At 33.1% G+C, this 20,043-nt stretch overlaps 1 long non-coding RNA gene across 1 annotated transcript; it reads left to right on the top strand.

Annotated features, from left to right (window-relative positions):
- The first annotated feature begins 15,489 nt into the window (after window positions 1-15,489).
- LOC139976766 (uncharacterized) lies at window positions 15,490-19,542 on the top strand. The gene is made up of 6 exons (XR_011796249.1): window positions 15,490-15,561; window positions 16,099-16,215; window positions 16,747-16,882; window positions 17,825-18,020; window positions 18,459-18,618; window positions 19,344-19,542. It is a non-coding gene; the product is annotated as an uncharacterized lncRNA (long non-coding RNA).
- The last annotated feature ends 501 nt before the right edge of the window (window positions 19,543-20,043 follow it).

The following is a 20,043-nucleotide window of genomic DNA, read 5'->3' as shown; positions in this document are numbered from 1 at the left end:
GATAAAATAATGGTGATAAAATGATGATGATAAAATGATGGTGATAAAATGATAAGGATAAAATGATGGTGATAAAATGATAGAATGATGATGATAAAAAGATGGTGATAAAATGATGGTGATAAAATGATGGTGATAAAATGATGATGATAAAATGATGGTGATAAAATGATGGTGATAAAATGATGTTGATAAAACGATGGTGATAAAATGATGGTGATAAAATGATGGTGATAAAATGATGATGATAAAATGATGGTGATAAAATGATGGTGATAAAATGATGGTGATAAAATGATGGTGATAAAATGATGGTGATAAAATGATGGTGATAAAATGATGGTGATAAAATGATGGTGATAAAATGATGGTGATAAAATGATGGTGATGAAATGATGATGATAAAATGATGATGATGAAATGATGATGATAAAATGATGGTGATAAAATGATGATGATAAAAGGATGATGATAAAAGGATGGTGATTAAAGGATTGTGATAAAATGATGGTGATAAAATAATGGTGATAAAATGATGATGATAAAATGATGGTGATAAAATGATAAGGATAAAATGATGGTGATAAAATGATAAAATGATGATGATAAAAAGATGATGATAAAATGATGGTAATAAAATGATGGTGATAAAATGATGATGATAAAATGATGGTGATAAAATGATGTCGATAAAATGATGGTGATAAAATGATGGTGATAAAATGATGGTGATAAAATGATGGTGATAAAACGATGGTGATAAAATGATGGTGATAAAATGATGGTGATAAAATGATGGTGATAAAATGATGGTGATGAAATGATGATGATAAAATGATGATGATGAAATGATGATGATAAAATGATGATGATAAAATGATGATGATAAAATGATGGTGATAAAATGATGGTGATAAAATGATGGTTATAAAATGATGGTGACAAAATGATGGTGATAAAATGATGGTGATAAAATGATGATGATAAAATAATGATGATAAAAGGATGATGATAAAAGGATGATGATAAAATGATGGTGAAAAAAATGATGGTGATAAAATAATGGTGATAAAATGATGATGATGATAAAATGATGGTGATAAAATGATAAGGATAAAATGATGGTGATAAAATGATGGTCATAAAATGATGATCATAAAAAGATGGTGATAAAATGATGGTGATAAAATGATGGTGATAAAATGATGATGATAAAATGATGGTGATAAAATGATGATCATAAAATAATGATGATAAAATGATGATGATTAAAGGATGATGATAAAATGATGGTGATAAAATGATGGTGATAAAATGATGGTGATAAAATGATGGTGATAAAAGGATGGTGATAAAATGATGTTGATAAAATGATGGTGATAAAATGATGGTGAAAAAATGATGATGATAAAATGATGGTGATAAAATGATGGTGATAAAATGATGGTGATAAAATGGTGATAAAATGATGGTGATAAAATGATCATGATAAAATGATGATGATAAAATGATGGTGATAAAATGATGATGATGAAATGATGATGATGAAATGATGATGATGAAATGATGATGATAAAATGATGGTGATAAAATGATGATGATAAAATGATGATGATAAAAGGATGATGATAAAAAGATGGTGATAAAATGATGGTGATAAAATGATGATGATAAAAGGATGGTGATAAAATGATGATGATAAAATGATGGTGATAAAATGATGGTTATAAAATGATGGTGATAAAATGATGATGATAAAATGATGATGATAAAATGATGATGATAAAATGATGATGATAAAAGGATGGTGATAAAATGATGGTGATAAAATGATGGTGATAAAAGGATGGTGATAAAATGATGGTGATAAAATGCTGGTGATAAAATGATGATGATAAAATGATGATGATAAACTGATGATCATAAAAAGATGGTGATAAAATGATGGTAATAAAATGATGGTGATAAAATGATGGTGATAAAATGATGGTGATAAAATGATGGTGATAAAATGATGGGGATAAAATGATGGTGATAAAATGATGATGATAAAATTATGATGATAAAATGATGATGATAAAAAGATGGTGATAAAATGATGGTGATAAAATAATGGTGATAAAATCTTGGTGATAAAATGATGATGATAAAATGATGGTGATAAAATGATAATGATAAAATTATGATGATAAAAAGATGGTGATAAAATGATGATGATAAAAGGATGATGATAAAATGATGGTGATAAAATGATGATGATGATAAAATGATGATGATGATAAAATGATGATCATGATAAAATGATGATGATAAAATGATGATGATAAAATAATGCTGATCGAATGATGATTAAATGATGGTGATAAAATGATGATGGTGATAAAATGATGATGATAAAATGATGATGATAAATTGATGGTGATAAAATGATGATGATGATATGATGATGATAAAAGGATGATGATAAAAGGATGGTGATACAATGATGGTGATAAATTGATGATGATAAAATGATGATGATAAAATGATGATTATAAAATGATGATGATAAAATGATGATGATAAAAGGATGGTGATAAAAGGATGGTGATAAAATGATGGTGATAAAATTCTGGTGATAAAATGATGATGATAAAATGATGATGATAAACTGATGATGATAAAAAGATGGTGATAAAATGATGGTGATAAAATGATGGTGATAAAATGATGGTGATAAAATGATGATGATAAAATGATGATGATAAAATGATGATGATAAAAAGATGGTGATAAAATGATGATGATAAAGTGATGGTGATGAAAGGATGATGATAAAATGATGATGATGAAATGATGATGATAAAATGATGGTGATAAAATGATGGTGATAAAATGATGGTGATAAAATGATGGTGATAAAATGATAATGATAAAAGGATGATGATAAAAGGATGATGATAAAAGGATGATGATAAAATGATGGTGATAAAATGATTGTGATAAAATGATGATGATGAAATGATGGTGAAAAAATGATGGTGATAAAAGGATGATGATAAAAGGATGGTGATAAAATGATGGTGATAAATTGATGATGATAAAATGATGATGATAAAATGATGGTGATAAAATGATGATGATAAAATGATGGTGATAAAATGATGGTGATGAAATGATGATGATAAAATTATGGTGATAAAATGATGATGATTAAAGGATGATGATAAAATGATTATGATGAAAGGATGATGATAAAATGATGATGATAAAAAGATGATGATAAAATGATGGTGATAAAATGATGATGATAAAAAGATGGTGATAAAATGATGGTGATAAAATGATGGTGATAAAATGATGGTGATAAAATGATGGTGATAAAATGATGGTGATAAAATGATGGTGATAAAATGATGGTGATAAAATGATGATGATAAAATGATGATGATAAAATGATGATGATAAAATGATGATGATAAAAAGATGGTGATAAAATGATGATGATAAAATGATGGTGATGAAAGGATGATGATAAAATAATGATGATGAAATGATGATGATAAAATGATGGTGATAAAATGATGGTGATAAAATAATGGTGATAAAATGATGGTGATAAAATGATAATGATAAAAGGATGATGATAAAAGGATGATGATAAAAGGATGATGATAAAATGATGGTGATAAAATGATTGTGATAAAATGATGATGATGAAATGATGGTGAAAAAGGGATGGTGATAAAAGGATGATGATAAAAGGATGGTGATAAAATGATGGTGATAAATTGATGATGATAAAATGATGATGATAAAATGATGGTGATAAAATGATGATGATAAAATGATGGTGATAAAATGATGGTGATGAAATGATGATGATAAAATTATGGTGATAAAATGATGATGATTAAAGGATGATGATAAAATGATGATGATAAAATGATTATGATGAAAGGATGATGATAAAAGGATGATTATAAAAAGATGGTGATAAAATGATGGTGATAAAATGATGGTGATAAAATGATGGTGATAAACTGATGATGATAAAAAGATGGAGATAAAATGATGATGATAAAATGATGGTGATAAACTGATGATGATAAAATGATGGTGATAAATTGATGATGATAAAATGATGGTGATCAAATGATGGTGATGAAATGATGATGATAAATTGATGATGATAAAATGATGATGAGAAAAGGATGATGATAAAATGATGATGATAAAATGATGGTGATGAAATGATGGTGATAAAATGATGGTGATAAAATGATGATGATAAAATGATGATGATAAAATGATGGTGATAAAAGGATGATGATAAAAAGATGGTGATAAAATGATGATGATGATAAAATGATGGTGATAAAATGATAGTGATAAAATGATGGTGATAAAATGATGGTGATAAAATGATTGTGATAAAATGATGGTGATAAAATGATGAAGATTAAATGATGATGATAAAATGATGATGATTAAATGATGATGATTAAATGATGATGATAAAATGATGATGATAAAATGATGATGATAAAAAGATGGTGATAAACTGATGGTGATAAAATGATGATGATAAAATGATGGTGATAAAATGATGGTGATAAAATGATGGTGATAAAATGATGGTGATAAAATGATGATGATAAAATGATGATGATAAAAAGATGGTGATAAACTGATGGTGATAAAATGATGGTGATAAAATGATGGTGATAAAATGATGGTGATAAAATGATGGTGATAAAATGATGGTGATAAAATGATGATGAAAAAATGATGATGATAAAATAATGATTATAAAATGATGATGATAAAATGATGATGATAAAATGATGATGATAAAATGATGATGATTAAATGATGATGCTAAAATGATGATGATAAAATGATGGTGATAAAATGATGGTGATAAAATGATGGTGATAAAATGATAGTGATAAAATGATGATGATAAAATGATGGTGATAAAATGATGATGATAAAATGATGGTGATAAAATGATGGTGATGAAATGATGATGATAAAATTATGGTGATAAAATGATGATGATTAAAGGATGATGATAAAATGATGATGATAAAATGATGATGATAAAATGATGATTATGATGAAAGGATGATGATAAAAGGATGATTATAAAAAGATGGTGATAAAATGATGGTGATAAAATGATAGTGATAAAATGATGGTGATAAACTGATGATGATAAAAAGATGGAGATAAAATGATGGTGATAAAATGATGGTGATAAACTGATGATGATAAAATGATGGTGATAAATTGATGATGATAAAATGATGGTGATCAAATGATGGTGATGAAATGATGATGATAAATTGATGATGATAAAAAGATGGTGATAAAATGATGGTGATAAAATGATGGTGATAAAAAGATGGTGATGAAATGATGGTGATAAAATTATGGTGATAAAATGATGGTGATAAAATGATGGTGATAAAATGATGATGATAAAATGATGATGATAAAATGATGATGATAAAAAGATGGTGATAAAATGATGATGATAAAATGATGGTGATGAAAGGATGATGATAAAATGATGATGATGAAATGATGATGATAAAATGATGGTGATAAAATGATGGTGATAAAATGATGGTGATAAAATGATGGTGATAAAATGATAATGATAAAAGGATGATGATAAAAGGATGATGATAAAAGGATGATGATAAAATGATGGTGATAAAATGATTGTGATAAAATGATGATGATGAAATGATGGTGAAAAAATGATGGTGATAAAAGGATGATGATAAAAGGATGGTGATAAAATGATGGTGATAAATTGATGATGATAAAATGATGATGATAAAATGATGGTGATAAAATGATGATGATAAAATGATGGTGATAAAATGATGGTGATGAAATGATGATGATAAAATTATGGTGATAAAATGATGATGATAAAAGGATGATGATAAAATGATTATGATGAAAGGATGATGATAAAATGATGATGATAAAAAGATGATGATAAAATGATGGTGATAAAATGATGATGATAAAAAGATGGTGATAAAATGATGGTGATAAAATGATAGTGATAAAATGATGGTGATAAAATGATGGTGATAAAATGATGGTGATAAAATGATGGTGATAAAATGATGGTGATAAAATGATGATGATAAAATGATGATGATAAAATGATGATGATAAAAAGATGGTGATAAAATGATGATGATAAAATGATGGTGATGAAAGGATGATGATAAAATGATGATGATGAAATGATGATGATAAAATGATGGTGATAAAATGATAATGATAAAAGGATGATGATAAAAGGATGATGATAAAAGGATGATGATAAAATGATGGTGATAAAATGATTGTGATAAAATGATGATGATGAAATGATGGTGAAAAAATGATGGTGATAAAAGGATGATGATAAAATGATGGTGATAAAATGATGGTGATAAATTGATGATGATAAAATGATGATGATAAAATGATGGTGATAAAATGATGATGATAAAATGATGGTGATAAAATGATGGTGATGAAATGATGATGATAAAATTATGGTGATAAAATGATGATGATTAAAGGATGATGATAAAATGATGATGATAAAATGATTATGATGAAAGGATGATGATAAAAGGATGATTATAAAAAGATGGTGATAAAATGATGGTGATAAAATGATGGTGATAAAATGATGGTGATAAACTGATGATGATAAAAAGATGGAGATAAAATGATGATGATAAAATGATGGTGATAAACTGATGATGATAAAATGATGGTGATAAATTGATGATGATAAAATGATGGTGATCAAATGATGGTGATGAAATGATGATGATAAATTGATGATGATAAAATGATGATGAGAAAAGGATGATGATAAAATGATGATGATAAAATGATGGTGATGAAATGATGGTGATAAAATGATGGTGATAAAATGATGATGATAAAATGATGATGATAAAATGATGGTGATAAAAGGATGATGATAAAAAGATGGTGATAAAATGATGATGATGATAAAATGATGGTGATAAAATGATAGTGATAAAATGATGGTGATAAAATGATGGTGATAAAATGATTGTGATAAAATGATGGTGATAAAATGATGATGATTAAATGATGATGATAAAATGATGATGATTAAATGATGATGATAAAATGATGATGATAAAATGATGATGATAAAAAGATGGTGATAAACTGATGGTGATAAAATGATGATGATAAAATGATGGTGATAAAATGATGGTGATAAAATGATTGTGATAAAATGATGGTGATAAAATGATGATGATAAAATGATGATGATAAAAAGATGGTGATAAACTGATGGTGATAAAATGATGGTGATAAAATGATGGTGATAAAATGATGGTGATAAAATGATGGTGATAAAATGATGGTGATAAAATGATGATGAAAAAATGATGATGATAAAATAATGATTATAAAATGATGATGATAAAATGATGATGATAAAATGATGATGATAAAATGATGATGATTAAATGATGATGCTAAAATGATGATGATAAAATGATGGTGATAAAATGATGGTGATAAAATGATGGTGATAAAATGATAGTGATAAAATGATGATGATAAAATGATGGTGATAAAATGATGATGATAAAATGATGGTGATAAAATGATGGTGATGAAATGATGATGATAAAATTATGGTGATAAAATGATGATGATTAAAGGATGATGATAAAATGATGATGATAAAATGATGATGATAAAATGATGATTATGATGAAAGGATGATGATAAAAGGATGATTATAAAAAGATGGTGATAAAATGATGGTGATAAAATGATGGTGATAAAATGATGGTGATAAACTGATGATGATAAAAAGATGGAGATAAAATGATGGTGATAAAATGATGGTGATAAACTGATGATGATAAAATGATGGTGATAAATTGATGATGATAAAATGATGGTGATAAAATGATGATGATAAAATGATGGTGATGAAATGATGGTGATAAAATGATGGTGATAAAATGATGATGATAAAATGATGATGAGAAAATGATGGTGATAAAATGATGATGAGAAAGTGATCATGATAAAATGATGATGATAAAATGATGGTGATAAAATGATGATGATAAAATGATGATGATAAAATGATGATGATAAAATGATGATGATAAAATGATGGTGTTAAAATGATGATGATAAATTGATGATGATAAAATGAAGGTGGTAATATGATGGTGATAAAACGATGGTGATAAAATGATGGTGATAAAATGATGGTGATAATATGATGGTGATGAAATGATTATGAGAAAATGATGATGAGAAAATGATGATGAGAAAATGATGGTGATAAAATGATGATGAGAAAGTGATCATGATAAAATGATGGTGATAAAATGATGATGAAAAAATGATGATGATAAAATGATGATAATAAAATAATGATGATAAAATGATGATGATAAAATGATGATGATAAAATGATGATGATAAAATGATGATGATAAAATGATGATGATGAAATCATGATAAACTGATGATAAAATGATGATAAAATGATGATATAATGATGATGAAATGTTGATTATAAAAATGGTGATGGAAATGGTGATGGAAATGGTGATGGAAATGGTGATGGAAATGGTGATAAAAGAATTGTGATTACAAAAATGGTGATGGAAATGGTGATGAAATGGTGATGGAAATGGTGATGGAAATTGGTGATGGAAATGGAATCGGTGATGGAATGGTGATGAAGTGGTGATGAATTGATGATAAAATGGTGATGAAATGGTGATACAAAAAATGGTGATGGAAATGGTGATAGAAATGGTGATAGAAATGCTGATGGAAATGGTGATGAAATGGTGATTAAATGGTGATGAAATTGGGGTGCAATGGTGATGAAATTATGATGAAATTGTGATAAAAAAAATGGTGATAAAAAAATGGTGATAAAGAAAAATGGTGATGGAAGTGGTGATGGAAATGGTGATGGTAATGGTGATGAAATGGTGATGAAATGAGAATGAAATGGTGATGAGTTGGTGATAAAAAAATAGTGATAACAAAAAATGATGATAACAAAAAATGATGATAACAAAAATGGTGATAACAAAAATGGTGATGGAAATGGTGATGGAAATGGTGATGGGAAATGGTGATGGAAATTACGATGGAAATTGTGATGGATATGGTGATTAAATTGTGATGAAATGGTGATAAAAAGGTGATGAAATGGTGATGAAATGGTGATAAAAAAAATGGTAATAAAAAAAGGATGATAACAAAATTGGTGATGGAAATGGTGATGGAAAAGGTGATGGAAATGGTGATGGAAATGGTGATGAAATGGTGATGGAAATGGTAATGAAATGTTGATGAAATGATGATGAAATGGTGATGAATTTGTGATAAATAAAGGGTGATGGAAATGGTGATGGAAATTGTGACAGAAATGGTTATGCAATATGCAATATTTTATTCAAAACACTGCAAATTGAAATAAAAACATATAATAAACTCATTGCAATACAAACACATACTTTACTCTTTTGCTTGTGGCAAAAAGGCTGGGGCGGTAGCTGGAAGCTGGTGGAATGTGGTTGGTGAAGGTATTTGTTAGTATGTTGCTGGAGACGTCTGGAACATCTATAAAAATATAAACTATAAAGAACAATCAGGCATTTTATTTTATTTTAAACACTCTTCAAATCGGCATAACAAATATATAGTAAAATCATTGCAATACCAACACACATACGTTATTACTCTTTTGATCGTGGCAAAAGGCTGGGGCGGTAGCTGGAAGCTGGTGGAATGTGGTTGGTGTTGGTATTTGTTAGTTGGTTGCTGGAGACGTCTGGAACATCTATAAAGATATAAACTGGAAAAGAACAATCAGGCATTTTATTTTAGTTTAAACACTCTTCAAATCGGCATAAAAAATATATATAGTAAAATCATTGCAATACCAACACACATACGTTATTACTCTTTTGCTCGTGGCAAATGGCTGGGGCGGTAGCTGGAAGCTGGTGGAATTTGGTTGGTGCTGGTATTTGTTAGTTGGTTGCTGGAGACGTCTGGAACATCTATAAATATATAAACTGGAAAAGAACAATCAGGCATTTTATTTTAGTTTAAACACTCTTCAAATCGGCATAACAAATATATAGTAAAATCATTGCAATACCAACACACATACGTTATTACTCTTTTGATCGTGGCAAAAGGCTGGGGCGGTAGCTGGAAGCTGGTGGAATGTGGTTGGTGTTGGTATTTGTTAGTTGGTTGCTGGAGACGTCTGGAACATCTATAAAGATATAAACTGGAAAAGAACAATCAGGCATTTTATTTTAGTTTAAACACTCTTCAAATCGGCATAAAAAATATATATAGTAAAATCATTGCAATACCAACACACATACGTTATTACTCTTTTGCTCGTGGCAAATGGCTGGGGCGGTAGCTGGAAGCTGGTGGAATTTGGTTGGTGCTGGTATTTGTTAGTTGGTTGCTGGAGACGTCTGGAACATCTATAAATATGTAAACTGGAAAAGAACAATCAGGCATTTTATTTTAGTTTAAACACTCTTCAAATCGGCATAACAAATATATAGTAAAATCATTGCAATACCAACACACATACGTTATTACTCTTTTGATCGTGGCAAAAGGCTGGGGCGGTAGCTGGAAGCTGGTGGAATGTGGTTGGTGTTGGTATTTGTTAGTTGGTTGCTGGAGACGTCTGGAACATCTATAAAGATATAAACTGGAAAAGAACAATCAGGCATTTTATTTTAGTTTAAACACTCTTCAAATCGGCATAAAAAATATATATAGTAAAATCATTGCAATACCAACACACATACGTTATTACTCTTTTGCTCGTGGCAAATGGCTGGGGCGGTAGCTGGAAGCTGGTGGAATTTGGTTGGTGCTGGTATTTGTTAGTTGGTTGCTGGAGACGTCTGGAACATCTATAAATATATAAACTGGAAAAGAACAATCAGGCATTTTATTTTAGTTTAAACACTCTTCAAATCGGCATAACAAATATATAATAAAATCATTGCAATACCAACACACATACGTTATTACTCTTTTGCTGGTGGCAAAAGGCTGGGTGAAGGTAGCTGGTGGAAGGTGGTGGAAGGTGGTGGAAGGTGGTGGAAGGTGGTGGAAGGTGGTGGAAGGTGGTGGAAGGTGGTGGTATTTGTTAGTTGGTGGCTGGAGTGGTCTGGAAAATCTATAAAATATAAACTAGAAAGAACAATCAGGCATTTCTTTAACAAATCTGCATAAATATATGTAATAACGTCATTGCAATACAAATACACATTACTGTTTTGCTTGTGGCAAAAGGGCTGGTGGCTGTTGGCTGGTGGCATGTGGCTAGTGGATGGTGGAAACCTGTAACACCTGCAATATATAAACTAGAAATGAGCAATTAAAACTTGTTTTCAATTCATCCCAGTACTACACCATTTTTGGTTCTTCTTCTGTTTAGTTCATATCATGGTTCCTTTCGTTCTTCGGTCGATCTGTCGTCTTGGTCCTCGTCCGCATTGTCATCATTCTAGAAGCAAACCAGTAGAGTTGTACATTAAGTTTCTCTTTAATTTTAGTTCGAGTATGTCCTAAATTTAAATTGCAATATTCGTAATAATGCTGGTTGCTAAATAAGGGAAATCCTTGCAGGTTTCCTGGTACCAGCAGACGTATCCAAGAAAGAAAGTCCCATCAAATAAGAAACGTTCTAGAACATACCGTCAAAAATTTCATCTTCAAGTCAATATATTGACATTTTGCAGCAAAATGAGAAATTTCTTAAGTGTAATAACTGAGGAAATTAACTTTGTGCTGCAAAACGCCAACATTACTATTTATCAAGTGTCACCCACTTCAACATTTGGAAACAAAAAGATTACTTATGCGCACATCAGAAATTCATCATTACCATTGACAATTTGCAGCAAAAATTGATGACGTCATTTCAACATATTCAACAAAAGGATTGATTACGCCTCCAACAGAATGCTATCAGTTCAACATTTTGCAGCAATAATCCAGAAAAGGATTTTAACATTTTGACGGCACCTTTACTTGTTCATAGGTTACTACAACTGGATTAATAGACAGTAACTGTTAACATTTGGTTTCTTGTCATAACATATATAGACGTATAGCCTGCTTAACCGCATGAACAAGTAGGCTATGGTAAAAGATAACATGTTTCTCGTATTAAATATGAAGGGTATCTAAGAACATCAATTAGTAGTAGAGCATTTTAGCTAGAGTTTGTACTACTCTATTAAAGAAGACAATAACCCTAAAATCATTCTTGGTTCATGTGATATATGCCATGCATAATTTCTTTAAACATCTAAGAAAAATCTTATTTCATTTATGAGATATGATATAGATTTAATACTTCTTTACACATAAGGCTGGATAACTAACCAAGTTTACATATGACATCATAGAACCACATGTGATTCATTGTTCTTCTATTGTCCTTTAATAATTACATCTGTTATGTTTGCATAAATGATGGCTTTTGTGTAAATTTGTTTTTGAACAAATGTTGAACCTCAAATATTGAACCTCTTTAACATGATCGACAGCTATTTTCTCGAGGGATTGTGTCGAAAGAAAACCAAAGAGAAAGTATGAATGAAGAAAATCCAAGACAGAGATGGAACAAACACCATGGAAGTACAAGGATGTGCCCACACTGGGCGGCACTGGTTGGCCCCGCCCAGCACTAAAAATTACCGCCCATCACTGTCTTAAAAATCGTGAATCCCGCCCAGCACTATTTTCATCTAAAATCCCGACATTCCTAACATTATGTTCAACATTAATTGGGCCTGGTCTATGCCAAAATCATACAGACTAATAATGCATCAGTTACGCATGCGAGAAACATTACTTGCGGCTCTCAATCGGTCCCTTGTAAAATCTCTTTGAAACAAACTAATAACTTTTACCAGGTACGTAATATATTTCACCAACAAAAAAAATTTAAAAAGGAAGTTTTTAGCAAAACTAGTACTTGTGTATTTGCTTAAAAAGCTACAGAAGTGCCAGCATTTGGCATATGAGCACCTTCAAAAATCGGGGGATGGGGACACACCCTCCCCCTTACACCCCTCCCCAGGACGGCGATCAGTATACCCGGCACTCAGAAATTCCTGGGCAGTATATGCTCTACTGACGTATTTCTCGCTTTGCATCTTTACAAACAGTAGACCAGGAATATGTGACTATACATTCCTGGATGTAAGCTGATCTTTACTGGCTATAGGCTTATACAGATTAGGCCTACTCTTAGCATTACCATTGAGTAAAGGCCAACAACGTCGCACTTAAACTATCTGACATCGTTTACGTGCATATGGTGTTGTAATTATTTTACAGTTACGCACATTATTAACAATTTCTTTAAGATATGTTGCATTCCTCAGCCAAAACAAATGAAAAGTAACTTAATTAAGATACTCTTTTTAGATTCTTCAACTTACCCTTACTGCAAAGCAGCCCGCATTCTGTATACAAAGTCTGTAAACAAGGTTACACTACTAATTCTCTTCCTAAAGTCTGAATGAATTGAATTTCCCGCCCAGCGCGTCTGTCGCGTGCCTTACCTCATGAATATGGATATTTCTTGTCTTGTCTTTCATCAAAGTCAGTCAACTATACATATAAGGTGTTCCATCTTCCCTTCATCATCTCAGCCATACTACAATAGCCCCATCAATTTCAACCCGTCCGTGATACTCGGTACGAATTGCCTATGGAACACACACTGTAACGAACTCAGTGAGTAATTAACTTTTCTTGTACGGACACACAACGTACACATGGTGAATTGTATAGGTACACAAACCTCAACGCATAACAATATGGCGCCTAAGGGAAACAACAGTGGCTTGGAAAAAGAGAGGGAACTTGCTAGGGAATAGCGGAAGAAAGGGAAAACAAATAAAGAAACTGGCTCTACTACATCTATACATATATATGTAGCCTATATAAAACAATAACAATTACCGTATGCATGGTGTTTAGCATGGGTGTCAGCAGGTTTCAGAAAGTGAGGGGGACACTATACTATCTAAGCGGAGCGCCACCATTGGTTGGCGCGTAGCGTACCAGAAAATTTTGGGTACATAAGACGCAGGAGATCGCAGGAGACGGCCTTCCTGAGTCGTTTTTAGTTACATCAGAACCAGATCTGTGAGGAGAAATTTTGTCTCACAAAACTAAATCCCGACAGAAAGTACTGGTAGAAAGATGCCGTTCTGACACCAAGGGAGACGAATTACACAGCGTCCATCTCAAACGAAATATTGAAAAAGTGTCGCCGTCACCTCCGGGATGAGTGCAGTGGTATATATAATACATGCATGTAGGTGCGAGACGTCAGTTGTTTTGTGCCCAGGTACTTAGATAATAATAATCAGAAAAAGGCACCGCGCAGAGCGTGTGTAGCGCCTAGCCGGCACTCAACAATAAAGATCTACCATATCCGGCGAATACATGTAGCCTTAATTACTTAACCTCTACACCCCTATTCGTCAGTCCAGTCCAAGGGACTGGAGGTAGTGATATGAACATAGTAACTCATCACCATCTACCTGTATGGCTTACCTAATCCCTTGGAACCCATACAAACAACATGTGTGCAAGATTCAATACACTTTCGAATGGTCTCCCCCCCCCCCCCGAACGAATTAAATGGGCAGATTTAGGATATTGTGAGAATGGGAGATAAATGACGGTGCAAGTGATAGATAGCAGGGGCCCAGGGAGTCCAGATTTCTTGACCTTAAATAGAAAATCGCGCATATGCATGTGATTTTTTTTAATAACTACTCTGAAAAGTGGGTGGGACAAATGATATGATATCCCCTCCACTTTTGAAAGTGGGGGTACATGACCCCCCGTCCCCCACCTGTTGACGCCCATGGTGTTTAGTGTAGCTTTAAAGATCTTCTTTTTTTTTAAATGGGGAGAGGGCGGAACGAACTTTCGGAACACCCTACACTAAGCTGTTGGAAGCTAGACCAAGTAACCCCTGTACGTTCTGCGTATCTTTTCTTGTGGTTGAGTGACTTCGTCAATGACGTCAATGGGTATATATTTTGGGATACATGCACTCCACGGCAGTGATAGATCAAACAGCTGGATCATTTTTATTAGCGGCAAATGATAATTTTCTCCGCTTCAGATTGAATTTCAGATTGAAACTGAATTGAATATTTCAAGATGAACAGTCGATGTTGCGAGATAAAAAGTCTCCAAATTTCGAGGAAGCCGAAATTTCAGAAACAAAATGTCAGCTGAATTTGTTGTAAAAGTGCCCTTCCCCCTTCATGTTTATCTTCTTACCGTGCAAATAGATTACGTCATTGAAACCGTCACTCCTTATTGGTCCAAAGTAGTACCAGTAGTTATTATAGGACAGTATGATACATTGCCGCGATGAGACGAGACGGGAAACAAGGAAAGTTGTGGTATTCAGGGAATTCAGAGATTTAGTTGGAACCGGTAGGCATTTATTTTGGAGTTAATATTGAGTATGTTTATAACTTCTTATCAAAAGATACCATACCGTTACGGAGAGGCGGTTGTACGTACGCGACTTCGGTCAGCCTACAGATAATGATAGTATTACTATCAAGATATTACACCTTGCTATATATGACTAGGCCCGTAGTACTACGCCTTGTTATTGCCTATACTATAGGCTTGGCCATAGTTGAGGTAACATTACATATTGAGGAAGGTTGACTAGGCCTAACATTAGGCCTATACTTATTGCGAACTTGTGAACTAGTACTAGTAGTATAGTTGCGGTACGGATGTTTGCCTACAAAACTAGTGAACTAGCACTATAGTAGTAGCACTAGTAGTAGCTAGCACATACTTGAGATGAGGGGGGGGAGGGGGTTTAGGCATACAATTCCACAGGCAATATTAGCCGCACGTAATATGCATGGCTAAAACCTAACAATGGTGTAAACAAGTTTGTTTCAAATACTAGGCTGTTATCAATATTTTCTTTCATTTATGTTATCACCAAAGATGGTGTCCTTGTGGATAAAGAGGATGAAGCAGAGATCAACAAAGATGCTTTCGTACCTCTCATTGAAATGGAGGCAAACACAGCCATCAAAGTAGTAAAGAGAGATGGAATGTGGGGTAAGTGACAATTTCGCTCCAACCTATCCAAAATATTCTGTTGACATGAATAATCAGCAGTGTTTCGAAGTGTGTGCATAAAAGTTGGGGGATGTTTTTTTCGTCAAACACACTAATTAAGCCTACCTTTGTTCATGGGAAGGTTTTCCCGGTTCCTTCAAATATAACATTTGAGGTGTTCAAATCGCAGATTCCCCATCAGTTGACAGGAGTAATTTTACTTTTGAAAGACGTTTCAACTTTGCTATATTAACGTGGATGATTCTTAAACAATCTTTAACTATCAAACAGGTGTCCTGAACAATTATGGGTTGAAGGGGTTGAAAATTATAAGTGGATATCGCAAGGTCTTTGAGTATCCGAGAACTTTAAACACGCCAGGACTTGGAAGAACAATACTCATATTACATAAAAAAGAATAATGAAAGTTCTGTAGGCCTATAATTTATCTTATATAAGCTCTGATTATGAATCTCTTGCATTTCAATTTTCAAGAATACTTGTATTTTGTTTTCCACACCTAATTTAAAGCTCAGTCATCTTGGCAGTTCTTCAGAAAAGTCATGCAGGTGGTCGCTGTTTTAGCCAATTGCAGTGTCAACATATCTGAATGCAGAATGCAGGAGTTCGTTGGTAAACATAGCAGTTGCTAACATGATGTACATGGGTAAGTATTTTTTTAAATTTTTATCATATCCTGATTTCATATGAATTTGATGTATACAATAACATGTTTGTAAACATTGATATATTGAGACTTGTAACCAGTATATATGCCCAATTGATATAAAATTTACATAGTCAACCCATGTTAAGAATAATCTGTTCAGGTCGAGTATCCGCAACATGTTTCAATTTTCCTGCTTAAAGGCATGATTGCATATGTTGTAATGATCTTGAAAGCATTTCAAAGTACACATACAGAAGTTTAAGGTATTCCCTACCAAAGGTATGTATGCAGCTACCAAAGTGAGCTGTAAGATGTCAAATTGTAGTTAGCAGCTGCCGAATTAACATGTAAAATGCATGTTTGGTGGTGAAAAGTACTTTCATTAAGGTAACAGTTGAGCTGTTGTCCTCACTGCAAGAGTAATCTGACTAAGAGGTCTGTCTGTGTGTTCAAGGGGTGACCAACGGCTCTAGATAAATAGATAGCAGATAGATAGATATATAGACGGACGGACAGACGGACGGCGAGACTACTTTTTTTATTCACCACGGACCTGGTTTAGTCATGAAGATTTTGTTATGTGTATGTATTATGCCTCACTACAGTTTGTCTTGTTCTGTTTTTCCGGTCTGTACTTGAATTGTGTCCTCTAATGAAGGTGGCAGCTGGTGGTTTCGGGTCGTGAACGATGAAAATTTCTGTATGAAATAGAACTAAATGTGACATTCTTAAACATTAAGCGGCTATTTGTCAAACCTAGAGATTATAAAAGAAAACTTGAAAACTGTTCTCTTTAATGTAGTGAATGAAACAACTTATCACAGTTCTATTGATCATATGAGTTATCTGTTTCACTTTCATGTCTAAACCGGATGCACATAGTTATCTGAACAGAAAATACGTATAAGTAGGATAATATTTTGTTGTCCTCTCATGCAGGGACTCAACATATCTGCCCAGCAGCAACAATGGGTAGTGGACCACATGGGCCACACGTTGGACATTCATCACTTTCATTACCGTTCCACCATGGACATAATTGAGAGGATTGATATCACTAAGTTACTGCTGATGATGGATTCGGGGCATATTGGACGGTTCAAGAACAAGAAACTGGAGGATATCCAGTTTGAAGGTATTTTTCAAGGATTCTTCTACACTAAATTCCCTTTTACTGTGGTTGAAACCTTCATGTTGTGTTATTTGGCCTGATCATGCCATGACAGTGTTGTTGTTCTGGGTACAGTACATGTGGCGTTTATATAACTTCAAACCCACTATTTCATGTTAACACTGAAAACAATCAACTCCATTGCTGAAACCTTTGTTGCTCAGCATTCACAGTGCTTCTTGCCCAAAGTCCAAACTCTTTGAATATGCATGTTCATGAAAACTAACCAATCTGTAGGTAATATCTGTCCAAAAGTTGGGAACATTTATTTGCACTCATTCCCAGTGCTGATATACCAGTGTGTCAAGAAAAAATGACACTGTTATTTGCATCCGCGCCCTAAAGCAATAAATACATTGTTCAGGAGTTTTTGGTGGTTTTGCATATTTCCTTTCTTTGAAGAGCTTCTTGATGGACCCAAGACTTAATGGCGCCACTGTGGGTGAACCAACAGATGAAGATGAAGAGCAGTTTGAACACTCTAACTACTGTAGTGACTCTGAGGCTGAGGAGGAATAGCTGCCTGATTTACCCCAGGAAGAAGAAGAATCTTTGGGTACATGTAAGTCTCAGAGTACTAAATGTAATGTTCAAAAGCAAAAATTAATGTGTATGGGTGGGAATTTTTGTTTCAAAAGTAGGACATAGGTAAAGGTATTTTACGAAAAAATGCTGGAAGTTGATAACCAGGAGTGGTCAAAAAGTGAAGGCATCTTGTATTTGAGGTTCTGTTTCCCCTACTAATCATGAAATGTAAAATTGGTGATTCAAATGTTTCTTTTCCTACGAGTCTACTAAGGATGTAAAAGTACACCACCAGCCAGCTATGATGTTATTTTACTCAGCTTCAGTTGGTCAGGAGGGGCGAGAATGGTCTGTAGGGGCGCTTTTGACACTATCTAAGCGGAGCACCACCACAGGTTGGCGTGGATAAATATACTCCCTAGATCGCCGGAAATGACCCTTTCCGGGCCTGGCTAATTTGCAGATAAACGAAAAATAAATAGGTGTCAACGCCAAATTACACCAACAAAATGTGACAAATGTCAAAAGGTAGATGAGAGCGCAATAAAAAAGTCAATAATCGCGAATAAGTAAAAAGTAGTAAAGAGCTGAAAAGGGCGCCAGCAGTCCATTTGAGTCCGTCAGGGGGCATCCGCCCCCCCCCCCCCCCACTAACTGTATGGACGCTCCGCCACTGCTCAGCTTCAATTGAGATCAGTGACATTAGCCTCTGCAATGTAACATAAGATGAGAATCTGATCTATGGCACTTTCTTCTTGATAGGTAGAACAAGACAATCAAAGAAGAAAAGGAAGGTTACCAAGAGGCATACATGGACTCCGGCTGAAATCGATGAAGTCAGACAGCTGTTCAGCATTTACTTTAAGAGAAACAAAACACCCGGGGAAAAGGCTGTCAAGAAGGCTATCGAAACCAGTAAAGAAAAGGGGGGCACAATGTGGAAGATACCACTGAAAAGTATTAAGGCCAAAGTCAGTTGGATGGGGACAAGGGGTAATAACCATAAGAGGGTGGGCATAGTATGTAGGTTGTGACATACAGTACATGTAAATGATGCCTACTGTTTTATATGACTTTCAAAGGTCATTTCAGTTAACCAGAGGTCAAAGTTTTAAACCACTTGTTGAGCAGCTGGTGCATAATTAGTGATTGGGAAGTAGCTATTCTTGGGATTGAAGGTCACTTAATTTAGGACAAGAGATGGTAAATTCTTTAAAACATTGTAAACACAGTATCTTAAAAAGTTTGGGTCAGGGTGAAACGTCAGAAGTTTTTATTACCTCATTTGCTTTGGACAATAAAGGTTCCATTATTACATCAACTTTCATTCTTATGCATTTGTGTTATTCATAAGCAGTAGTCAGTCTGTGATCATTGAACACCGATGGCATCACACTCAGGTTTATATTGTAGTTAGCAGTAATCAGTGGCGTAGGAAGGTACTTTTGAGTGGGGGGGGCTG

This window comes from Apostichopus japonicus, chromosome 12 (assembly GCF_037975245.1).
Source record: "Apostichopus japonicus isolate 1M-3 chromosome 12, ASM3797524v1, whole genome shotgun sequence".
NCBI classification, from domain to species: domain Eukaryota; kingdom Metazoa; phylum Echinodermata; class Holothuroidea; order Aspidochirotida; family Stichopodidae; genus Apostichopus; species Apostichopus japonicus.
Note: the sequence above shows the minus strand (reverse complement) of the source record. Positions and strands in the feature narration are given on the sequence as shown.